This window comes from Macaca mulatta, chromosome Y (genome assembly GCF_049350105.2).
Source record: "Macaca mulatta isolate MMU2019108-1 chromosome Y, T2T-MMU8v2.0, whole genome shotgun sequence".
NCBI lineage: Eukaryota > Metazoa > Chordata > Mammalia > Primates > Cercopithecidae > Macaca > Macaca mulatta.
In genome coordinates this window covers 2,613,259-2,637,151 of record NC_133427.1, presented here as the reverse complement: position 1 = coordinate 2,637,151, position 23,893 = coordinate 2,613,259, and positions in this window count along the sequence as shown.

The following is a 23,893-nucleotide window of genomic DNA, read 5'->3' as shown; positions in this document are numbered from 1 at the left end:
ATTGAAAGATAAAAGTAAGATTATCTGTTTAAAGAAGATATAATCTTATCTCAAGAAGTCTAAATTCTTCACCAAAAACAGCTTAAAGTTGTAGGATACAAAATCAGCACATGAAAATCAGTTGCATTTCTAAATACTAACAATGAACAATATAAAAAGGAAATTAACAATAGAATCCCATTTATAACATCAATATGATACTTAGAGGAGGCAAAACACTTGTATTTGGAAAACCATGAACCACTTCTAAAATAAAGACACAAATTTTTAAAGATTGATGTTCATGGATTTTAAGGCTTAATGTTATAAAAATGTTATAAAAATGCCCATATTACTGAACGCAATCTCTATCAAAATCACAATGGCTTTTTTTTTTTTTTTTTTTTTTTTTTTGCAGAAACAGAAAAATATCCTCAAATTAATGTGGTACCTCAAAAGGATCCTGTGTAGCCAAAACTATCTGGAGAAAAAGTAAAAAAACTGAAAGTTTCACACTTCTTAGTTTCAAAACTTATTACAGTTACAGTAATCTAAACAGTATGGTAATGGCATAAAGACAGATATACAGACCAATGTAAGAGAACAGAGAACCCAGGAATAAATCCTCACATCAGTAGTCAGATGATCTTCAACAAGTGTACCAAGACTAATACAACGTGTTAAGAAAACAGTCTTTTCAACAAATGGCTCTGGGAAGACTGAATAGTCACATGCAAAAGAATGAACTTGGATTCTAAACTTAAAATGGACTGAAAATCCATATTTAACAGCCAAAATCATAAAACTGTTTGAAATGCTTGCTCCCTGGTGCTCTAAAAAAAAAACAGCACTTGAACATAAATTTAATTTTCTCAGGAAGAGCATGTTTCCTTCCTGCAGAAAGGGTACATTCACCAGCAGTTTGGCCATGAGAGGACACCAAACAAAGGAGACAGGGTCATTTATAACTTGATGAATCCACCCTACTCTGTGTTTGGTTTCCCCTGGCTGGAACGGGACCTGACATTCTGTATTTGTCCTGACTGGCTAGCAACTTAGAACTTTTTAAAAGAGGGAAAAGCAGAGGAGAACAAAAGAACGAGGAAGTAACTTCTGGAATGCTGAAAAAGGTAAAAAAAACACCTTCAAACAAGGAAGAGAAACAGGCATGACAGGCTATGACCTAGTGCTTGCTTGGACCAGTATAAGCATGTCAGGGCAAATATTTAGGCTAAATTGTAGAAGCTAAGAACATAAAGTACATTGATTTCTTTGTTACAACTAGCAGATATTTAAGAATGTTAGCACAGGTCTTTGAATAAATTTTGCTTTTAAGAGAAGTTACTTCCCAATTAGATGGGGAGTAAAGTCTTTGAAGAGGAACCTCTACTTTACTTTTCACAATCCTCAAAGAAAACATAAGATAAACTTTATAACATTAAATTTTACATTAGTTTATTGGATATAACATAAAAGCAAAAGAAATAAAGCAGAAAAACCACACATGGACAATTTCAAACTAAAAAACTTCTGTGCAACAAAGTAAACAGAGAAAAGGCAACTTATAGAACAGGAGAAAATTACAAACTATGTATCTGTTAAGGGTCTGGTATCCTTTATCTTATGTATAAAGAACTCCTAAAACTCAAAAACAAAAACAAAATAGTCTGATTTTTCAAATGGTAAAAACAAATCATCACATGTCACCCAAAAGACACAGAAATGTGGCCCAAAATACATACAAAAGAGTCAGTAATTTGTTGGTAGGAAAAAGCAAATCAAAACTAAAATGAAATATCACTTTACACTTATTAGATAATGGTGTTGGCAAGGGTGTCAAGAAATTTAAGTATTGAAACATAGTAGTGGGAAGCAAAATGGTGCAGCCACTATGGACAACAATTTGATAATATGCAGCATATACAAAAGAATTTAAGACAGTACTCAAATACTTGTTCACTCATGTCACAGCAACATTATTCACAATAGCCAAAGAGGGAAGCAAGTCCAGTAATCAAAAAATGAAATTGAGGCAGGGAAATAGGATCTGGAGGCAGGGAACATAAGGTCGATTCACACTTCAGCTATGACAGGAAATATCCTCTCCATAGGGTGCATGCCGAATAAATGACTTTGTAACTTTACTTCATCCTCTCCATTTACATAGGGTATACACCAAGTAAAGGGTACTATAAACTCACAAGAACTCTGTAACAGATCCTTGATCCTCTGTGCTCAGGCTCACTCCCACACTGCGGAGTGCACTTCTGTTTTCAATAAATCCATTCATTCCTTCCTTGCTTTTTTTTTTTGTGTGTGTGTGTGTGTGTGTGTGTGTGTGTGTGTGTGTGTGTGTGTGTGTGTGTGTGTGTGTGTGTGTGTGTGTGCCTCTTGTCTAATTCTTTCTTCTAGATGCCAAGAACCTGGACAGCCTTCACTAATATTTTGGTGAGCCAACCAGGAGGAAAAGGTAAGTGCAAAGTTTGGGGTTTATTCTTTTCCTTTCTCCTTTTTCTTTCTGCTCCATACAGGGAAATCTCTCCCTCTCTGTTTTCCTTTCTGAGACAGGACCCTTGGTTGGCAGCACCTAAACATGGAAGCAACTGCAGGTTTCTGGCCATGCCAGTTGTTTGAAATGCTTGTTGCCTCAGTGCCGTAAAGAAATAGCACTTGAACATAACTTATTCACTAAGGCCGTTTTTACTTCCTGCAGAAGGGGTATACTCGCCAGTAGTTTTGAAATGAGAGTACACCAAACAAAAGAGACAGGGTCATTTATAACCTGAGACGTCCACCTCACTGCTGTGTCCGGTTTCCATTGGCTGGAACGGGACCTCAAATTTTGTATTTGTTCCAATTGACTAGTAACTTAGTAACTCTTTTTAAAAGACGCCAAGGTAGACGAGAACAAAGGAAGGATGAAGTAACTTGTGGAATGCTGAGAAAGGTGAAAACACTTTTAAATAAGGAAGACGATCATGCTATGACTTAATGCTTGCTTGGACCAGTATAAGCATGCCAGGACAAATATTAAGGAGCACATGTCTTTGAATAAATTTTTCTTTTTAACAGAAGTTACTATTTATTCCTAATTAGATGGGGAGGAAACTCTTTGAAGAGGAACCTCTACTTCACTTTTTACAATATTTCGCCTTTTTATTTTATGATTTCTCTTTAAACTTGCTTAATATGTTTTGACTTAATTGTTTTTTTGTTCTTTTAAGAGAAGTAATTATTTTCATAGTGTGGAGGAGAGTTAAGAGTTAACTATGTAATAGTGGCAGAGACAAGTTTTAGTATAAAACTTTGAAGTCAGGGAATAATAGTTTACAAGAATAAGTACACCAATAATAAGAGTGAACAAGGTGAGAACTGCAATAATTTTTTTTAAAAAATTTATAGTTACCTACAAGAACAACATGAATTTAAATTTTGCAGCTATTTGATTTTGTGTTTTAAATGTATTTGGCACTTCTTATAGGACCTTAATAACATTTATATAAACCTGAGGATTAAAGGACTTAAGAGTTTTTTTTGTTTTTTGTTTTTTTTTGGCCTGCAGTGTTTTGTTTTTACCTGTTCAGATTGATGAAATGCCAGGGTGAAGGGGATAGCCAATTCATTTAGAGCATAAGCGTAGCAGGACAAGCATCAGACAAAACTCCTCAGACACTGAGTTAAAGAAGGAAGGGGTTTATTCGGCCGGGGGCATCGGCAAGACTTCTGTCTCAAGAGCCGAGCTCCCCGAATAACCAATTCCTGTCCCTTTTAAGGGCTCACATCTCTAAGGGGGTGCACATGAGAGGGTCGTGACTGATTGAGCAAGCAGGAGGTATGTGACTGGGGGCTGTGTGCACCGGTAATTGGACCAGAATAAAACAAGACAGGGATTTTCACAGTGTATTCCTATACAATGTCTGTAATCTATAGATAACAGAACCAGTTAGATCAGGGGTCGATCTTTAACTACCAGGCCCAGGGTGCAGTGCTGGGCTGTCTGCGTGTGGATTTCATTTGTGCCTTTTAGTTTTTACTTCTTCTTCCTTTGGAGGCAGAAATTGGGCATAAGATAATATGAGGGGTGGTCTCCTCCCTTATTCCACCCTTTGAGACTCTCACTCATTTTATTAGTGGGAGTTCTCAATTTCATTTTCACTATCCATGTCTTCTTGCAAGACAGATCAATAGTGATTTATATAGTACATTTGTGCTGAAGCATTTTGGTGAACCAAAGTAGTGATGAAGCTTTTTATCATTTGAAGTACAGGTATCAAGCAAGGGAGCAGTAAGCAGGTTCCTATTATTATTATAACTCCTATTACAAGAGTTTTAAATCCTCCTAGCACTGGGAACCATTTTCCAAACATGGCCCCAGGATCAAATCCTTGCCACACTTGCAGGGACACATGTGCCAGTTTTGTTGTATCTGTAACTATGTCTTCAACTACTTGCCCTTGATCATCAATGTGTAGACAGCAAGTAGTAAGGTTAAATTTTCCACAGACCCCTCCTTCAGCTGCTACCAGTAGTCGAGAGCCAATCTATTGTGATAGGTAGTATTTCTCATCTGAGTTTCTTGCCGAGCCAGAATAGTCAAGGCTCTGCTGGTTTTATTAGTGATGATTTCTAAGACAGCTTGTAACCATATGATTCGGTTGATCATGTAAATGGGGGTCCGGTATCCCCATAAGCCATCTTGCACCCAAGTAGCAAGCCCATAATATTGTATGATTCTCTCAGGCCATTCATCATCTTTCCAATTTCCTATAGCTATGCTTCTCTTCGCACGGGAAGCATAGACAAGGAAGCCCAGGAGTTCACCTGTTTTTATGGGCAGTAGGAAGAAAGACGGTTTAATAGTGCCAATAACACAACTACCTGCTCACTGGTCAGGTAATTTAGCATAAGCTCTATGCCCACATATCCAGTATAATCCAGTGGGGGCTGTCCAGTCCCGGTGGGACTCCGGGTGGGTCCACACGGTTTGCAACTTTGGGAATTTACTAAATGGATTCCTCTCTGTGTGATTTGAACTCCACCAAGTGACAGTTTCTGTGGTGCCATTATACAGTTTCTGTCCCAGACAACTAAGTCATCTTACAGGGTGAGTGAATTCTTTTCCTTCTCTAACTATGTAATAATGTCCAATAATTGAGGCTTTCAGGACCCAGAAATTATCAGGGTGATTCTTTTGAGCCAGGAATTCATCAGGAACTGGGTCTGTAGGCACTAATTCTTGGGCTTCCCATGGCCATTGATCTCCCATTACAGTTCCTCCACATACATAACATGAATTGACATTGAGAGACTGGGCTATATACTCAGCTAATTGCAAAAACAAATTTCTTGTTTTTCCTAGAATTTCTGGTACTGGTACATTTAGTTCATCATAGAAAATTCGAAACACTGGTTCAGGAGAGTGTTTGTGAACTTCTCCTCGAACCAAGATATTTACTCGAGGATCCAGTCCGGCCCCATCAATTCCTGATGTCACACGCTCCCTTTTTTTCCAGCGAGGATCAAGGGGATTGGTTATTATTAGCTTTAAGGGGTTACATTGTCCCTTAGTGCAGGAAGGGCCATTTTTTCCTTTCTGAAGGTGGACTGGATCCTTTTCATTTTTTATCCAAGTGACCCAAATGGCACAAGACCAGTATCCACATTCATTTCCACACAGTCCTAATTCATGGCAAACGTACTTATTTTTGGTCATATAGCCTTTTTCCCAACTAAAGGAGCCACATCCCCTTCCTAACTTACTGCTATTAATGACGGCACAGTCATCAAATATCAAGATTATGCGTTTGGGCACCCCTTTTTTTTCTGTTCTGGCTAATACTTTACTTGTATCATTTATGAGTCCCCACCAGTCTTCAGTCCTTAATCTTACTTCAAAAACTGTGGACCTGGGAGGCTCAGAAGGGTCATAACACACATCTGGCTGGTCGTTTCCTGGGCTACATACCTTGTATGGAGCGTCATTATATAAACACGTTCCTTTTAATGTTCCTAGGCATTCATAGTAACTATAGAACAGAAAGATTGTTTTAACTTTTTGCCCTACTTCGGTAACCTGATGTATACACTGAGAGCAGTCCTCCATGCAGGGAAAATCAGTGGAAGTGTTTACAAGTCCAAATTATAAGGAAAATGAGTCCCACGATGATCCTCCTCACGCTTCGGCCATGCGTAGACCAGTCAGCTTCTGGGTGTGACTGGAGCGGGGCTTGTCGTCCTCCTCAGAGTCACTTTGCAGGGGTTGTCTGGACTCCGTTTTGCCTCCCAGGTTTCCTCGGCTGCAGGTTTCACATGGCTGTGGTGGATCCAGGCTGGGATTCCTTCTACCTTTACACCCGTGGGGGTGGTCAGGATGACAGTCTGAGGTCCTTTCCACCGTGGCTGCAAAGGGGCTACGTTCCAGTCCTTGATCTACACATGATCACCTGGATAGAAGGGGTGAACTGGGGAGAATAAGCTGATGGGACACCTCTCATTTACCCAAGTTGAGATTGTTTGTGTAATTTTTCCTAAAGCCTGTAGCTGTCGCTGTAATTCAATGTCACCTAACTCTTGGGAAGTGCCTGGAAGCCCCCGTAGTATAGGAGGAGGCCTATGATACAGTATTTCATAAAGGGAGTATCCTATTTCTTAGAAGGAGTGCATCTAATTTTAAACAATACCATAGGAAGGACCTGTATCCACTTCAATCCTGTTTCCTGACATACTTCCCCTAAACTATTTTTGACAGTTTGATTCATTCGCTCTACCTTTCCGGAACTTTGAGGTCAGTAGGCAGTATGTAGCTTCCAAGTGATTCCTAATGCTTTTGCTGTCTTCTGTACCAACTCAGCCACAAACACTGGCCCGTTATCTGAGCCGATTCGTAAAGGCAGTCTAAACCTAGGAATAAGATCTCGGAGAAGCACACGGGTTACCTCGTAGGCCTTTTCGGTTCATGTTGGATAGGCCTCTACCCACCCAAAGTAAGTACACTCAAGAACGAGCAAATACTTGTTACCTCCACATTTCAGCATTTCTGTGAAATCCACCTGAAGATCCTCAAAAGGAGCCACTCCATAAGCTTGTATGCCGGGTGGAACAGTGGGGCCTTGCCTCACATTGTACTGTCGGCAATTAACGCACCATTGTGTTACTGCTTTGGCAAGGGCTGGCAAGTATGAGATGTAGAAGTACCGGCCTAACAATTTTTCAAGTGACTCTTGCCCTAGATGAGTGGTTTCATGCATGGCCAATACGACTGTGGCTCCCAGCAACTGCAGCACAGCTACCCTCCCATCTGGCAATCTGATCCATCCTCCTTTTATTACTTGCCCCCCTTCTGTGTGGAAGAAGTCTTTGTCTCCCTTAGAATAGGTAGGTACCAGGTCAGGTGTTTGAGGGAGTAAGGGGGGCTGCTACTGATGCCCGGTAAGAGTTAGATGCTGCTTTTCGAGCTTCTGAATCAGCTCGAGAGTTTCCTAAGGCCACTGAGATGGAGGCTCGCTGGTGTCCTCTGCAGTGCGTGACTGCTACCCTCTGAGGTTTCCACACTGCCTCTAATAATTGTAGAACTTCTTGTTGATATTTTATGTCCTTTCCTCCAGAGTTTAACAGACCCTTTTCCTTATATAATGCTCCATGCACTTGGAGGGTTAAAAAGGCATATCAAGAGTCAGTGTAGATGTTTACCGTCTTACCTTCACTGAGTTCTAGAAACCGAGTTAAAGCAATGAGCTCAGCCTTCTGGGCTCAAGTGCCCTGTGGCAATGGTTTGGCTTCAATGACTGCATCCAAAGTTACCACCGCATATCCTGCACATCTTTCTCCTTGTGGGTTAATGAAGCTGCTCCCATCCACGTATAACTCCCAGTCTACTGATGCCCATGACTGGTCCCGAAGGTCAGGTCTGCTAGAATAGACAGAGCCCAACACCTCTATGCAGTTATGCTTGACTGGGCTCTCTGATACAGGGAGCAGGGTGTCGGGATTTAGGGTGTTGCAGATTTCAATAGTTATGCAGGGATTTTCACATAGCAAGCTTTGGTAGTTGGTTAATCTAGCATTTGTTAGCCAATGATGTCCTTTGGTATTCATCAAAGTTACCACAGCATGGGGGGCCTTCGTATTAAGGTTTTGCCCAAAGGTTAGTTTATCTGCTTCTTGTGCTAATAGGGCTGTTGCTGCCAGGGCCCTTCGACATGGTGGCCAGACTTTGGAAACCCCATCTGGTTGTTTTCAGAGATAGGCCACTGGCCTTGGCCAAGGTCCCACAGTCTGGGTTAAAACTCCAACTGCCATTTTTTTTCTTTCTGACACATAGAGTGTAAAGGGCTTCATCAAATCTGGTAGTCCTAGGGCTGGGACCAACATAAGTTTTTCCTTTAACTTACAAAAGGCTTGCTGTTGTAGAGGTCCCCGTTCAAAAGGCTCCCGGTCATTCCCCTTTGTAACCCTGTACAAAGGTTTGGCTAGTACTTCAAAGTTTGGAATCTATAATCTGCAAAACCCCACAGCTCCTAGGAATTCCGTTACTCGCCTTCTGGTTTTAGGTTCCGGTAGGCTGCAGATGACCTGCTTTCTCTCCAACCCCAGGCTGCGCGCCCCTTTCTGAATAGTGAATCCCAGGTAGTGTACCTACTCTCTGCAGATCTGAGCTTTCTTCTTGGACACCTTATACTCACAGTCCTCCAGGTGCCGAAGCAGGGCATCCATCCCTTTCACACACCCGACTGCCGTGGAGTGTCCCAGCAGAAGGTCGTCTACATACAGGAGCAAGATGCAGCCTAGGTCTTCAGCAGGAAACTTTTGCAGATCTCGAGCCAAGGCCTTCCTGAAGATAGTAGGGGAATTCTTGAACCCTTGGGGAAGCCGGGTCCAAGTGTACTGAGCAATGACACCTGACTCTGGATCTTCCCACTGAAAGGCAAACATCTTCTGGCTCTCAGGAGCTATTCTGATGCTAAAGAAGGCATCTTTTAAGTCCAGAAAGGTAAACCAGCTGTCCTCAGCCAGCAGCAGCCCTAACAACGTGTAAGGGTTAGGAACTGTTGGGTGCAGAGTCACTGTAGCTTGGTTGACCAAGCACAAGTCCTGTACTGGCTGGTAGGCCTTGGTCCCTGGCTTAGGGACAGGCAGGAGGGGCGCGTTCCATGGAGACTGGCAAGGAACTATAATTCCACAGGCTTTCAAGCACCTAAGATGAACCTGGATTCCTTCAAGAGCTTCCCTGAGAACCTGATACTGCTTTTGTCTAACTGGTTGAGCCCGAGGCTTAACTTCTATGAGTACTGGGGCTTGGTTGACCGCCAGTCCCAGAGGATTATCCTCTGCCCATACTTGGGTCCATCACTTAGCTAGAGCTGGTTTTATCTTTTGGCCTGGCTCAGTTAGAAAAAGTCTCCATTCTTCTTCCTGGGGGACTGTAAGGGCCATGATAACTCCTGTTCCCAGTAACTCTGGCTGTAAAGAGCCCTATTTTGTAAAGGAGATGGTGGCTGTCAGCTTGTTAAGCAAGTCTCTTCCTAGCAAGGGCAAGAGAGAGCCAGGCATGTACAAGAACGGGTGAATTATCTTATGTCCCCCCACCGAGCAGGTCCGTGGTAGACAGAAAGCCTGCTTAGTGGAAACTCACGTTGCTCCAATTGTATCAATGGTTTTCTTGGATAAGGGGATGACCAGGGTGGTCACTACTGAATGTTCAGCCCCAGTGTTGACCAAAAACTTAATGTCCTTGCCCCCAATTGTAATCCTGACCATGGGCTCCTTGGGGGCACTCGAGCCCAGTCTGCTTCAGTCCAGTAGCCCTTCAGCCAGATTGAACAAATCTCCCTGGTCTTTATTTAAGGTCTTTTGTTCTGAACCACCTTGTTTTTCCTTCAATTGGGGACATTTACTTTTCCAGTGTCGTATTTCCTTACAATAGGCGCATTGGTTACATTGCAAGCATGGGTGATTAGACTGGGTATTCTTCCCTGAACCCCGCTTTCCCTCTCCTCTCAGGGGAATTCCCTTAATGGCTGTGGCCAGTAAGTCGGCGTTTCACCTGGCCTGACGTTCGCCTTCCTTACAGCTTTATTTGTGGCTTGTTGCATCTCTATTCACAAACACTTGATTGGCTATTTCCAGTAACTGTGAGGTATTCATACCCGCAAACCCAGCCTGTTTCTGCAATTTTCTCCTGACATCTTCCACGCTTTGACTAACTAAGGCCATGTTAATCATGCGCTGATTGTCAGGGCTATCTGGATCAAAAGGAGTATACACATAGTAAGCCTCACACAGTCTTTCATAGAATTGCGCTGGACTCTCCTCTTTTCCTTGGATGTCTTCAGAGACCTTATTTACATTTGTAGCCTTATAAGCCCCTTTCTTTACACCTTCTATTAATGCCTCATGGTACTGCCTTAGCCTCTCCATGTCTGGTCCCTCATTCGGGTCCCATTGGGGGTCTGTTCCTGGCAGTTGAATTCTTAAATATTCTTAGGGGTTTTGGCAATCGGCTGGGACATGCTCCTCTAGCCTCTTAGTTGCCGCCTGGGGCACCCTTCGCTTTTCACGTGTATTAAAGAGGTACATGAGCAGCTGGTGGCGATCAGCCCAAGTAGGATTATGAGTCTGTATAACAGTTTGGAGCAAGTCAATTAAAGCTTGAGGCTTTTCAGTGTAAGATGGAGTATTATTTTTCCAATTGAGGAGGTCAGCAGAGGTGAAAGGTTGATACACAAAGGCACACCTTTCCACCATGTGTCCATCCTCATCTATCCCAGTATATCGCTGCTCTCTCAGTGCATTTGGATTCCAATTGTGGGCCCTAAGCGAGCTGCCAAGGGAGGAGTTTCTCCCGCGGCTTCACTTCCTCTCTTGTCTATTCTGGGTGGTCTAGGGGCATGGTCATCTGGTGGAGGTGTAGGTGCTGTGGGCTCAGGGGTGGGGATCCCTTCCTCCCGATAAGGAGGGGGTATTGCTGGTACCAATTCCTGCCATGATTCTTCCGGTGTTGGGTCAGACAGGACTTTTGGTGACTACTTCCCTTGGCGGGTGGAGCAAGGACCTTCCTTAAATAACTGCCCCTTTGCTAGTAGTACTGCTGCTGCCTGTCCTCTTAACCACTGTGGGGGGTTGAAAACTAGCTGTAATCAAGAATCTGTATATAGGAACTGATCTGAGTACCCACAGATTACCCTGTGCCATACCTTCGAGACAAGGGACCTGTTGTCCAGGCTTCCTTCTGATAGCGAACCCACCTCTAATGCTGGCCAGGCTATCTCACACAAAGTTCTAAGTTTTCCTGGTGTCATGGTGACTCCATAGTCTCCCTTAAATCCCTTCTTAAAATTTTTTAACATAGTTCCTAGTAGGGTGGGCTTACTTTGTGCCTGACCCATGTTTTCTCGAGACAAAACACCACACTCACACCACGCGCACACCACAAAACGAACGGGTAAAAAGGGCACACACACACTTTTGTAGTTTACGCCAAGCCAAAATCAAAAACCAAAATCAGAGTATCAAGAAATCTAAGCCAGGTCAAAACTGAAACCAAAGTATCAAGCAATCCAAGTCAAAAACCAAAACGAAAGTGCCAGTACAGGCACACCGTGGGTGATCAGGCAACGCTTCCACTCAAATGGAGTGGGCAAGTTCCCAAGACCAGTCCTGTCAAGCAATTCAAACCAAGCCAAAACTGAAACCAAAACCAAAGTGCCAATAAAGGCACGCCGTGGGTCATCAGGCCACATTTCCACTCAGATGGAGCAGGCAAGTTCCCGAGACCAATCCTGTCAAGCAATTCAAGTCAAAACCAAAACCAAAGTGCTGATAAAGGCACGCCATGGGTGATCAGGCCACGCTCCCACTCAAATGGAGTGGGCAAGTTTCAAAAACTAGTCTTACCAAGTTTTAGATGTCCAGACTCCAAGTGTCCATTCCTTCCTGGTGTTCACCCACTGCGCTGATCCTCCACGACGGCCTGCCACACACTGCTCTGGCAAGGTGTCCCACCAGGGCAAATGCCCATCCGGGAGTGCTCTCAGGATCCCTGTCGCTCAGGCTGGTCGGAATCCCCAGCAGGGATATTCCACAGGGCAGGCTTAAGCCGCCTAAGGAGCTGCTTTGACCATCCACCATTCACCTCACTTCCCGGTCAGGGAACCAAGAAATGTAGCAGGACAAGCATCAGACAAAACTCCTCAGACACCCAGTTAAAAAAGGAAGGGGTTTATTCACCAGGGGCATTGGCAAGACTTCTGTCTCAAGAGCCGAGCTCCCTGAGTGAGCAATTCCTGCCCTTTTTAAGGGCTCACAACTCTAAAGGGGTGCATATGAGAGGATCGTGATTGATTGAGCAAGCAAGGGGGTACGTGACTGGGGGCTGCATGCACCAGTAATTAGACTGGAACAAAACAAGATAGGGATTTTCACAGTGCATTTCTATACAATGTCTGTAATCCATAGATAACATAACCAATTAGATCAGGGATCAATCATTACCTACCAGGCCCAGGGTGCAGCGCCAGGCTGTCTGCCTGTGGATATCATTTCTTCCTTTTAGTTTTTACTTCTTCTTCCTTTGGAGGCAGAAATTGGGCATAAGACAATATGAGGGGTGGTCTCCTCCCCTGTAAGTACTGTTTCAATTATTTGGCAGAGTGTTTATTATAGTACCACTATACATTTGCTGGGGGATGGCCAAGCATGGACTGATGGGCAAGCTCTTGGAAGGGCTTGAGCTTATTGTATTCTTTTATGCTTTCAAGGAACACCAAATTTTCCTCCTGCCATGTGAGGCACAAAGTAAACTTGACATTCAGAGGTGGAAGCTGGATTGCCCTCGGCGGCTGATCCACAGGGTGTTGAATTTCAGGAAACAGCAGAGAGAGCTCGGTATGATGGATTATTTCGAGCAGTGGGATTTTGAAAAACAGTCACCATACAGTCCATATTTGGTCAATGAGAAGATCATCCGAGTGGAAACGGGATAATCTGGGCCTCTGGCCTACCATGTGTACGAGTATAATAATTGCTTTTATTTAAAGTGCGAACTGAATATTTAATCCATTTCAGCCAGACATTTGCATCTTGATATTTTGTCTTGATGGCTAAGGTCTGTTTTAGATTTTTTATTTTTACAATAGACACCCTAGTTTTATTCGATATGGGAGCAACCGGTGTGGGATTTAGAACTGAGGCTACTGAAGAAGGGGGAGATGGGGGAAAAATGCACATTTTAAAAATATCTAGGGGGTCTTTTCTATTTATGTTAATTCCCATACCACAGAAGCCACTAAGGGGAGGTCTAGAGTTAGTCAAGATGGAGGTGGTGATAGAGAGGACATGGTTACATTGATAAGGCTGACAGTTAGAGGGGTAGTCCTTTTAGTGAAATAGATGAGGGGTTTTAGATCTGCACAGACCTTTTTTGTGGAAGTCCAACTTTGTTACTGGATAGTTTATGGGACATAGTCCCATTCACTATAAGGTTGCCAGGCTGTAGGAGCAGAAAATTGGTGTCTTGGCTGCAGGTCATTACAGCAATGAGTGATAAGGGTAACTGTGTCAATTAGAGGCCTGGGACATAAATATTTGTGTGAAAAGGCTAGCTGTTGTTGATCTTTTACATTTCTACAAGGTATGACAGAGCAAGCGTTAAAGGCAATGGTCTGAAGTCAGTTAGACTTAGTTACCTTAATAACCAAGGAGCTAGTAACAGAATAAGGAAAGGAAAGGAAACAATATAGAAGGTATATGAAAATTAAGCTTTTTTTAAATTTTAACTTAGTAGGGCTTGATTTTAGTACAGTAACCCATGATTTTGAGGGGAAGATTTTTTTTTTTTAAATTTCAGTATGGTGGGTCCATTTTCTTTTCAGTTGTGAGGACGGCAGTCTTAGTGGTTTACAGCATAAAATAGGGTTCTTCCCAGGATAGCTTGAGTTTCTTTTTCTTTCTATCTTTTGATGAGGATGTGGTTTTTAGGGTGGTGCTGGTGTACTGGAAATTCTAGGGGTGGTAGCTGTGCTAAAAGACTTTGAGTTCCAAGGGAAGGGAAAAGTGGCAGATAAATTAAGTATGTAATTTCTGCTGCATATCCTGGGGCTTGAGGCCTCATGGTGATGCCCCTTGCTCTATTCCTGCTTAGTGCCCCCCAGAGGACACTGCGACGCTGCCCCCTCTTTTTTTTTTTTTTTTTTTTTTTTTTTGAGACGGAGTCTGGCTCTGCAGCCCAGGCTGGTGTGCAGTGGCACCATCTCCACTCACTGCAAACTCCACCTCCCGGGTTCAGGCCATTCTCCCGCCTCAGCCTCCCTAGTAGCTGGGACTACAGGAACCCGCCACCTCCTCCAGCTAATTTTTTGTATTTTTAGTAGAGACAGGGTTTCACCGTGTTAGCCAGGATGGATGGTCTCCATCTCCTGACTTCGTGATCCGCCCGCCTCAGCCTCCCAAAGTGCTGGGATTACAGGTGTGAGCCACCAGGCCCAGCCATGTTTGGCTTTCTTATGGCCTCTACTGGCCCTACTTGCTGTGGCCTTGGGGATGAGGGGCCTTGTGACTTACCTGGCTGCCTTTAGGCCTTAAGAAAACTAAACACCGTTTTATATGTGACAATTTTTTTGTATGACTTTATACCAGATAAGTTAAATCTTACCTTTATATATATGTGCTATTAACATTAAACTTAATTTTAATAAAATTTTGTAGACATTATTTATTCAATTTTAATGTCTGACTATAAGGTAAGACCTTTATAGACTCTTTAACTTCTTACAATTTTTGTTAAAGAGCAGATTAGTGGTTTAAGAAAAATGTATTGTGCTTTTATTTTAATGTGCAGTTCACAGAAATACTGGATGATACCCCTTTAAGTTTAGCCAATATGTTTACACACAGAATTTCCTTTACAATTAACATTTTAAAACTTGCTTAAACCTTTAAAACAAAAAAAAAAATTTAGCCTTTAATGTAAGTAAAAATCCATATTCTTATGCCTCCTTATAATCCTGTTATTAAAAGTATATTTTATTTTTTTTACATACCTTGTACATAAACTGGTTTTTTAAAAATAATTTTACATTCAGGAGGCCTAATTACTTTTAAATTATACAACATTTTTTGCATAAATTCTCTTTTATAGATTTTCTTATGACTTTTACAGACAATCTTTAACTTGTTTTAAGTTTCTGCCTTCCTTTTACAGTTTCTTTTTCTCCTTTCACCCTCTGTGTCTTCCTTTGATTTATCTCTTCCAGTTTCTCTCTTACTTACTCTTTCCCTCTCTTTCTGTCTCTCATTTGCACTCTGTTTTCCTGTCTATCATCCTGTTTCCCTTTGTTTTCCAGAGTTCTCCCGCTCCTGCTGTGAGCCAGGCAGGGCCACAGCACGGGCCGCACACCTGCACATGCATGGCCGTCTGTTTCTCCTGGTTTGTTTTTTCTTTTTTTCCCCCATTTCCCTTTTTACTTTTCTTCCTTTGTTTTTACACTTAGTTTCTGTGGCTGGGTGGGTGGGGTATGCACGACTGCTGTCTGGGCCCCAGGCAGTCATCGACCCTAAGGCTTGGAAGATGCCTGCCGCAAATTGCAAGAATTATGCCTTCACATCGTCTGCTCCCCTTCCAGTGCTGGTCCCTGCCGTCTTTTTCATGTAGACCCTTGGTGTGTTTGCCTGACTGGCTCTGTACTTGCTGTTTTTGCCTTTTTCTCTGACTTCCTCTCCTAGTTTTTTTTTTTTTCTTTTCTGTTGGTCTTTCTTCTGTCTCTGCCAGCCACCTATGCTGCTGTTTTTCCCTCTCCTTCCTCTTCCCCTAGGGGAGGGACCAGCAGGAGTAGAGCTATTCTTTCTTCCCTAGAAGAAAGGAAAGGGGGGGGTTCTGAATATTTTTCTTACTGCAGGAGGTTTTCTTACTACATGAGGTTCAACACCTGCCATGGGGATTTCTCAACTCTTTCTGAGGTTCAATCCTTGCTCTATGGGAATTTCTCACTTCTTTTTAACCTCCAAGACATCCTGACTAAGGAATACTTTACCGCCCCTGCAGTTTTTGTCTTCTTGGTACATCCTAACCAAGGAATGCTTTACTGTCCTGCAGCTTTTTTTTTTTTTCCTTAGTCCCAACCACCAAGGAAATACTTCACCAGCTCCTGCTGTTTGTTTTTTGTTGGTTGTGCACAGAGTTGTCGCGTAGGATGTGCGGATCCTTTAAACTAGGCTGTGGGCCAGTTTCTTTTTTTTTTTTTTTTCCTTTGCGTTGCTGAGAGCCTGGATTTACTTGTAACACTGGGTGGATCTTAATTTTTCACCCATGAGGTGATTTTTTCCATGAGGAACCTCTGCTTTACTTTTTACACAGTGAAACTAAAGGGTTTCCATGTGGAGAAGGCTGACTGCCACTGCTGATTTCCTTAAGGCACCAGGGTCTTTTTTGGGTTTTTTTCCCTTTTTCCTTTTCAGTCTTTCAGTGGCTGTTTACCAGTAGCTCCTTGAAGATTGAGGGCAATTGGCTGGGGTCACTCCCTGCTACTGCCTGACGGCCTAGGAACCAATGGGAAGTTATAACCGCCCTGCCCAGAAGGGAGAGGGACCTTTTTTAAAAAGGGGGAAACAAACTTATAAGCCAATAGTTAAATTGGCAAACTTTGTGGTGTATATTTTACCACAAAAAGCAGGGCAGCGGGCAGTCCAAAAAGCTAGAAAACAACAATCCCTGTAAGGTCTATAGAAGTCATACGAAGAGCCCCAATTGATTGGCAATTAGTTACATCTGATACCATATGTGATTATTTATATACTCCTCCATCTTCCCTAATTCTCTCACCCATGTTTGGATAATTTACCTCTCACTGTCATTCCATGAACTTCGAAAGACCCAGCTAGCTGCCAGAACAACTATTTCAACCTTCCAACAAATCCCTGGCATCTAGGTTCAGTTGCGCTTTGACCTCTGCAGGTAGACTTCATAGCAGGGGCAGGTTGACAAAACATGGCCACAGCTGTTAAGGCTACTTCTAGACTTGAGGGTCCATCTTACCCACTGCTACTCCCCAACTCTATTCCACTTATTAGACAAGGATATCTCTTCATTTACCTCTTTGGACTTACTCCTCTTTATGTACTCATTTTCTGATTAAACTTTATCTATGAATGAACACAATAACTCAAAATAACTCAATAAAATGAAGAAACATTTTACACTTTTCAGAAAACTAACGTTTTAGTAGTAGAAAAATACAGCATAGAAGCATACTGATACTATTTATACATTAACAATAAACCCCAATATTATTGCTGACGTACGATTAACAATGGAAAGCATTTATGAAGTACATGTGGCAAATATAAAAACAACAAAATTAAGTGGCAAGGGATAACTTGAGTCCAGTAGTTTGAGACCAGCCTAGGCAACATAACAAAACCCTGTCCTTACAAAAAATACAAAAAATTATATGGTCATGTTGGTGTGTGTTTGTGGTCCTATCTACTCAGGTGGCTGAGGTGGGAGAATCATCAGTAGGTTGAGGCTGCTTTGAGCTGTGATGTTGCCACTGCATTCCAGTCTGGGTGACAGAATGAGACTCTGTCTTCTCTCTGTCTCTCTCTCTGTGTGCAGATGTATATATATACGTATGTGTGTATATATATACACGTGTGTGTGTATATATACATGTAGGTATAGATATACATGTATATATACATATATGTATATGTATAGATGTATATTTAAAATATACCTCTGTGTGTGTGTATACATATACACATGTGTATGTGTATACACATATATACACATGTACACACACACACACACAGAGAGATGGGGTTTCACCATGTTGGTCAGGCTGGTCTCGAATTCCTGACCTCGTGATCTGTCTGCCTCAGCCTTCCAAAGTGCTGGGATTACAGGTGTGAGCCACCTCACATGGCTTTTGTTGTTGTTGTTGTTGTTGCTTTGTTGCCCAAGCTGGAGTGCAGTGGCACAGTTTTCACATACTGCAGCCTCAATCCCCTGTGCACAAGTGATCCTTCCACCTCAGCCTCCCAAGTAGCTGGAACTACAGGCATACACTACCACACCACATTTGTATTTCTTCTTCTGATTGTACAATACTTCACTGTATGGATACATCATATATATTTTTTTTCAATAGATGTATATTTAAAATATACCTATTAAGCAAACATTTCTTACATCTCAATTCTGGAATTTGTAATAAAAAATAATCACACCTGAACCTCAGTATAAGCACTGCAAAAACAGCATCAGTTCTTTTTAAATACTATCTATGATTTCTACATTAAAATATTTTCTTCTAAATCTAGAAAACAAAAACAAAAATCATACAGTTATACAAAGATGATTATAGTTTTTTTGTTGTCTCCAATGCAAAACTACCCATTAGCATTCATAGAAAGATTACAAATATAAAGAGCAAACAACTTCATAAATGTATCTAAAGAGCAAAGATCTCTCCAAACTTTTCTTAAGGGATTTTTACAGGCTTTATGAATGGCAGTAAATCCACGAGACAAATGACCACAAATTCTTGCAAATTTTTTTTGGAGAAAAAAATGACTACGAGCATCACATACAGATATCCTCCTATGTCTGAGTAGTGCAAAACTGCATTTACAGGAGACCACCAGTCTCAGAGTCTTCCATCTGAAACATGAAAGGCATACTACCAAGATCTGTCTTATTGCTTCAGTGGTGACAAGGTGTACCACTGTCCCTTAACCCTCAAACACGTGCATCTCACTGAGAATTTTCTACATTACCATGAACCTCCCATGACACAATTCCCTCATTGGCACCTACATCTTCCTGAATACCTGCCTGCAAAGGCAGGTGCCATCATGTTCTGCAGGGCATAGCTTTTTACAGCAGAGCAATAGGCCAGCCAGCCTGTGGGAGCTTCAGGAGCCTCTTCAGAGCCAACTTGCTTGAGTTTGAAGGTCAGGGTTACTGATATCCCAGAAGGGATATTACTCAGCTCATAAAACCACAGTGAGAAACATGCCACATGCATCTTTCAATTGTCACAATGAAATGGAGGCCTTCCCAGACAGGTGGAACTGTGAGTCCATTAAACTTCTTTCCTTTATAAATTATCTAGTCTTAGGTATTTCTTTACAGCAACGAGACTCCCATCAGTGGAGCCAATACTTAAAGGCTGCCTTCTGTGAGTCAGCATTTGTTACTCAAAGCAATGGAGCCGCAACAGTGCTAGGTGTCTTTCAAACCCCTGCTTCCTTTTCATCTTTGGCCCACAGAGATAACACACTTCTCAGTCTCCCTTGCAGCTAGGTGGGATCATGTGAGTGGGTTCTACACAATGGAATGTGGGCAGATGCCATATATACCCCTTCCGTTCTCGTCCCATAAGCTTCTGGCAGAATGCTTCATGACTTCTCTCTTCCCTTGCCTGCAGGCTGAAAGCAAAGGCCCCAGTGGAGGATGGCAAAATCTCGTAAGACAGAAAAGCCACACCACAGAAGAAACCTGGGACTCTGAATGACTGTGTGAATCAGAGTCTAGAAAGCCATTCCCATAACTGTACTTAACTGACATGAACAAGACACATCTGTTAAGTGGCTGAGATTTTGATTGCTAGAGTCGTTAGTTGGCTGACATGCTTAGAGATCTGGACAAAGAAATAAATTAATGGAAATCTAGAGGTTTTAATTTCATTTGACATAAGCATCTTTAGTGATTCACACAAAGTTATTTAAGGATATATAGCAATCAAAACAACACAAAGTCCGGGAGACTATGTGAAAAACAACAGAAAGTATCACATACCATCTAGGCCAAAATTCATGCAATGAATATCAGTTTCTAAATAGAGAAAGGCTTCTTGACTGAAACAGTGTGGTTACTAGATTTGTGAAGACATTTTATTTAGATTGAAGGCTTAGAGAGGATTAAATAGTTTTTCTCTCCTATACTATATGGTGTCTTAGGCATAATGGGTAAGACCAACCATATTCTTATTTTTATAACATCATATTTCAATTATAAACTTTATTTAAAAGTTTATAAAACTTTATTAGGTAATTATTATTTTACATTACTACTTCCCTCTATTAGTCTGTGAGTCCCTTAAAGAAAAGACTGTTGTTCCTGTAATTCATTTTCTTAAGCCAGAGCCTTAGAAAACAAAATGCTATTTGACAAATTAAACAGGCCAACTGTAGAAATTGATACTACAGAAGAATCAAATGGAGTCAATTAACAACCAGGAAAAACTTGGAAGGGACAAATAAGGGGAGAAAGAAGCATTTTTAATTTGAGACCAGAAGGCTTTGATTATTTAAAAAAAAAACTAAAAACAAACCAAAAAAAACACGTCGGGGGACTCAGGAGGCTAGGCATTATAGGGTCATTTCTCAGTCACATAGCTCATTTTTTAAAACAGATCTGCCCTTAAAAGAAAGGTAACTCATCAGGTTTCCAGAGCTTGATGAAACATCCCTGAAAATACTTCCCCTAGCCCTTTTGTTCTGAATTTCAACATTGTCATCTACAATCTGGTTTCCTGAATGTGAGTCTGCACACCAGAGAGGAAGTGTCTAAAGAAAACAGAGACATGACATCTTTGCAAGATGTTATCTCCAGCAAAGAATGAAATGTAGCAGGACAAGCTGCAGACAAAAACCCTCAGACACTGAGCTAAAGAAGGAAGAAGTTTATTCAGCCAGAAGCATGGGCAAGACTCCTGTCTCAAGAGCCGAGCTCCCTGAGTGAGCAATTTCTGTCCCTTTTAAGGGCTCACAACTCTAAGGAGGTGCACGTGAGATTGTCATGACTGATTGAGCAAGCAGGGGGTATGTGACTGGGGGCTGCATATACCAGTAATTGGATCAGAACAAAACAGGACAAGGATTTTCACAGTGCTTTTTCCATACAATGTCTGTAATCTATAGATAACATAACTGATAGGTCAGGGGTCGATCTTTATGAGGCCCAGGGCGTGGTGCTGAGCTGTCTGGCTGTGGACTTCATTTCTGCCTTTTAGTTTTAACATTTTCTTTCTTTGGAAGCAGAAATTTGGCATAATACGACATGAGGGTTGGTCTCCTACCTTAAAACTATTCTAAGAGAATCAGTATCACACATAGTTAGGAAAGTGAACTCAATGCCACATACCTAAGAGCTGATGAGTCTGATGAATCAAGGACCCTGAACTCTCCTTGGGTTATTAGCCAACTCTGTGTGCTTCCCATCTGAGATAAGGAAAGAAATCTAGGCAAAAATAGAAAAGTTCCAATGTTACCTAGGAAACACCATCCATGAGAAAAACACTAGAAATGAAGTATTACTTCCTTAAGGATAATAATACATACTGCAGTTTGTTTTAAATAGTTTACATCATTCTTACCTTCCTGACAAATTTCAATTGATAAAGTTATGAAAGTTAATGACCAGCTTTTTATTTTCATTATTGCCAAAATGCTAAAAGGAGGTGTAAATACAAAACTTTACAAATACAAATAAAATACAACATTATAATACTGGGTTCTTCATTCACTACTGAATTTAATTGACAAAATGAATATTTTAAGGAGGAACAATTATCTTAAATAGGGGCAGTTTTAAAAAAATAATTTGGAGGGGAAAAAGAGAGATATAGACTAACCACTGATAGAAATAATTTAAACTAGAATGGGAAAGAACCATGGTGGCCAGGTAGAGAGAAAACGTGGAAAATAAGATTCTTTAGAAAAGGCCATATTGGGGTAGCAGCCAAGATGACTGAAGAGAAACAGCTCTGCCCGAAGGCGGGTGATTTCTGCATTTCCAACTGAGATGAACTGGTGATTACCCAGTTCATCTCATTGTGACTGCTTGGACAGTGGGTGCAGCCCACGGAGCTTGAGCTGAAGCAGGGTGAGACTTCACATCACTCAGGGAGTGCAAGGGGTCAGGGGAATTTTCCCCCCTCCCCAAGGGAAGCCATGAGGGTCTGAGTCTGAGGAAGCATGCACACTCCAGCCCAGATACTGCGCTTCTCCTACAGTCCCCTTTGGGCAGACACAGAACTAGCTGCAGGAGTTTTGTTTGTTTCTTTGTTTCTTTGTTTGTTTGTTTTTTCCTTACTCCAGTGGTGCCTGGAACACCAGTGAGACAGAACAGTTCACCCCCCTGGAAAGGGAGGCTGAAGCCAGGAGCCAAGTGGTCTGGCTCAGCAGGTCTCACTCCCACAGAGCCCAGCAAACTAAGATCCACTGGCTTGTCATTCTTGCTGCCAGCATAGCAGCAGTCTGAGATCAATCTGGGACACTGGAGCTTGGTGGGAGAAGGGGCATCTGTCATTGCTGAGGCTTGAGTAGGTGTTTACATCTCACAGTGTAAACAAAGCAGCCAGAAATTTCGAACCAGGCAGAGCCCACTGCAGGTCAGCAAGGCTGCTGTGGCCAGACTGCAAAATTTCTCCTCTCAGGGCAGGGCATCTCTGAAAAAAAGGCAGCAGCCCCAGTCAAGGGCATATAGATAAAACCCCCATTTCCCTGGGACAGAGCACCTACACGAAGGGGTGGCTGTGGGTGCAGCTTCAGCAGAATTAAATGTCCCTGGCTGATGACTCTAAAAAGAGCAGCAAATCTCCCAGCAAAGCATTCAAGCTCTGCTAAGAGTCAGAATGCCTCCTCAAATGGGTCCCAGACCCTCATGTATTCTGACTGGGAGACACCTCCCAGTAGGGGATGACAGATGTCTCAAACGGGAGAGCTCTGGCTGGCATCTAGCAGGTGTGCCTCTGAAGCAAAGTTTCCAGAGGAAAGAATAGGCAGCAATCTTTGCTATTGTACAGCCTCTGCTGGTGATACCTAGGCAAACAGTGTAGGGAGTAGACCTCCAGGAAACTCCCACAGACCTGAAGTAGAGGGGCCTGACTGTTAGAATGAAAACTAACAAACAGAAATGATAGCATGTCCACTAAAAGACCCCATCCTAAGATCACCAACATCAAGACCAAAGGTAGATAAATCCACAAAGAAGGGGAGAAACCAGTGCAAAAAGGCTGAAAATTCACAAGACAAGAATGTCTCTTCTCCTCCAAAGGATCACAACTCCTCACCAGGAAGGGAACAAAACTGGATGGAGAATGAGTTTGATGAATTGACAGAAGTAGGTTTCAGAAGGTGGGTAATAACACACTCTGAGCTAAAGGAGCACATTCTAACCCAATGCAAGGAAGCTAAGAACCTTGAAAAAGGTTAGACGAATTGTTAACTAGCATAATCACTTTAGAGAAAAACATAAATGACCTGATGGAGCTGAAAAACACAGCATGAGAATTTCATGAAACATACACAAGTATCAATAGCCAAATTGATCAGGTAGAATAAAAGATATCACTGATTGAAGATGAACTTAATGAAATAAAGCGAGAATACAAGATTACAGAAAAAAGAATGAAAAGGAAGCAACAAAGCCTCCAAGAAATATGGAACTATGGGAAAAGACCAAACCTACATTTGATTGCTGTACCTGAGAGTGATGGGGAGAATGGAACCAAGTTGGAAAACACTCTTCTGGATATCACCAAGAACTTTCCCAATATAACAAGACACGCCAACATTCAAATTCAGGAAATGCAGAGAACACCACAAAGATATTCATCAAGAAGAGCAACCCCAAGATGCATAATCGTCAGGTTCACCAAGGTTGAAATGGAGAAAAAAAGTTAAAGGCAACCAGAGATAAAGGTCGGGTTACCCACAAAGGGGAGCCCATCAGACTAACAGTGGATTTCTCTGCAGAAACTGTACAAGCCAGAAGACAGGGGGACCAATATTCAATATTCTTAAAGAAAACAATTTTAATGCAGAATTTCATATCCAGCAAAACTAAGCTTCATAAGCAAAGGAGAAATAAAATCATTTACAGACAAGCAAATGCTGAGGAATTTTGTCACCACTA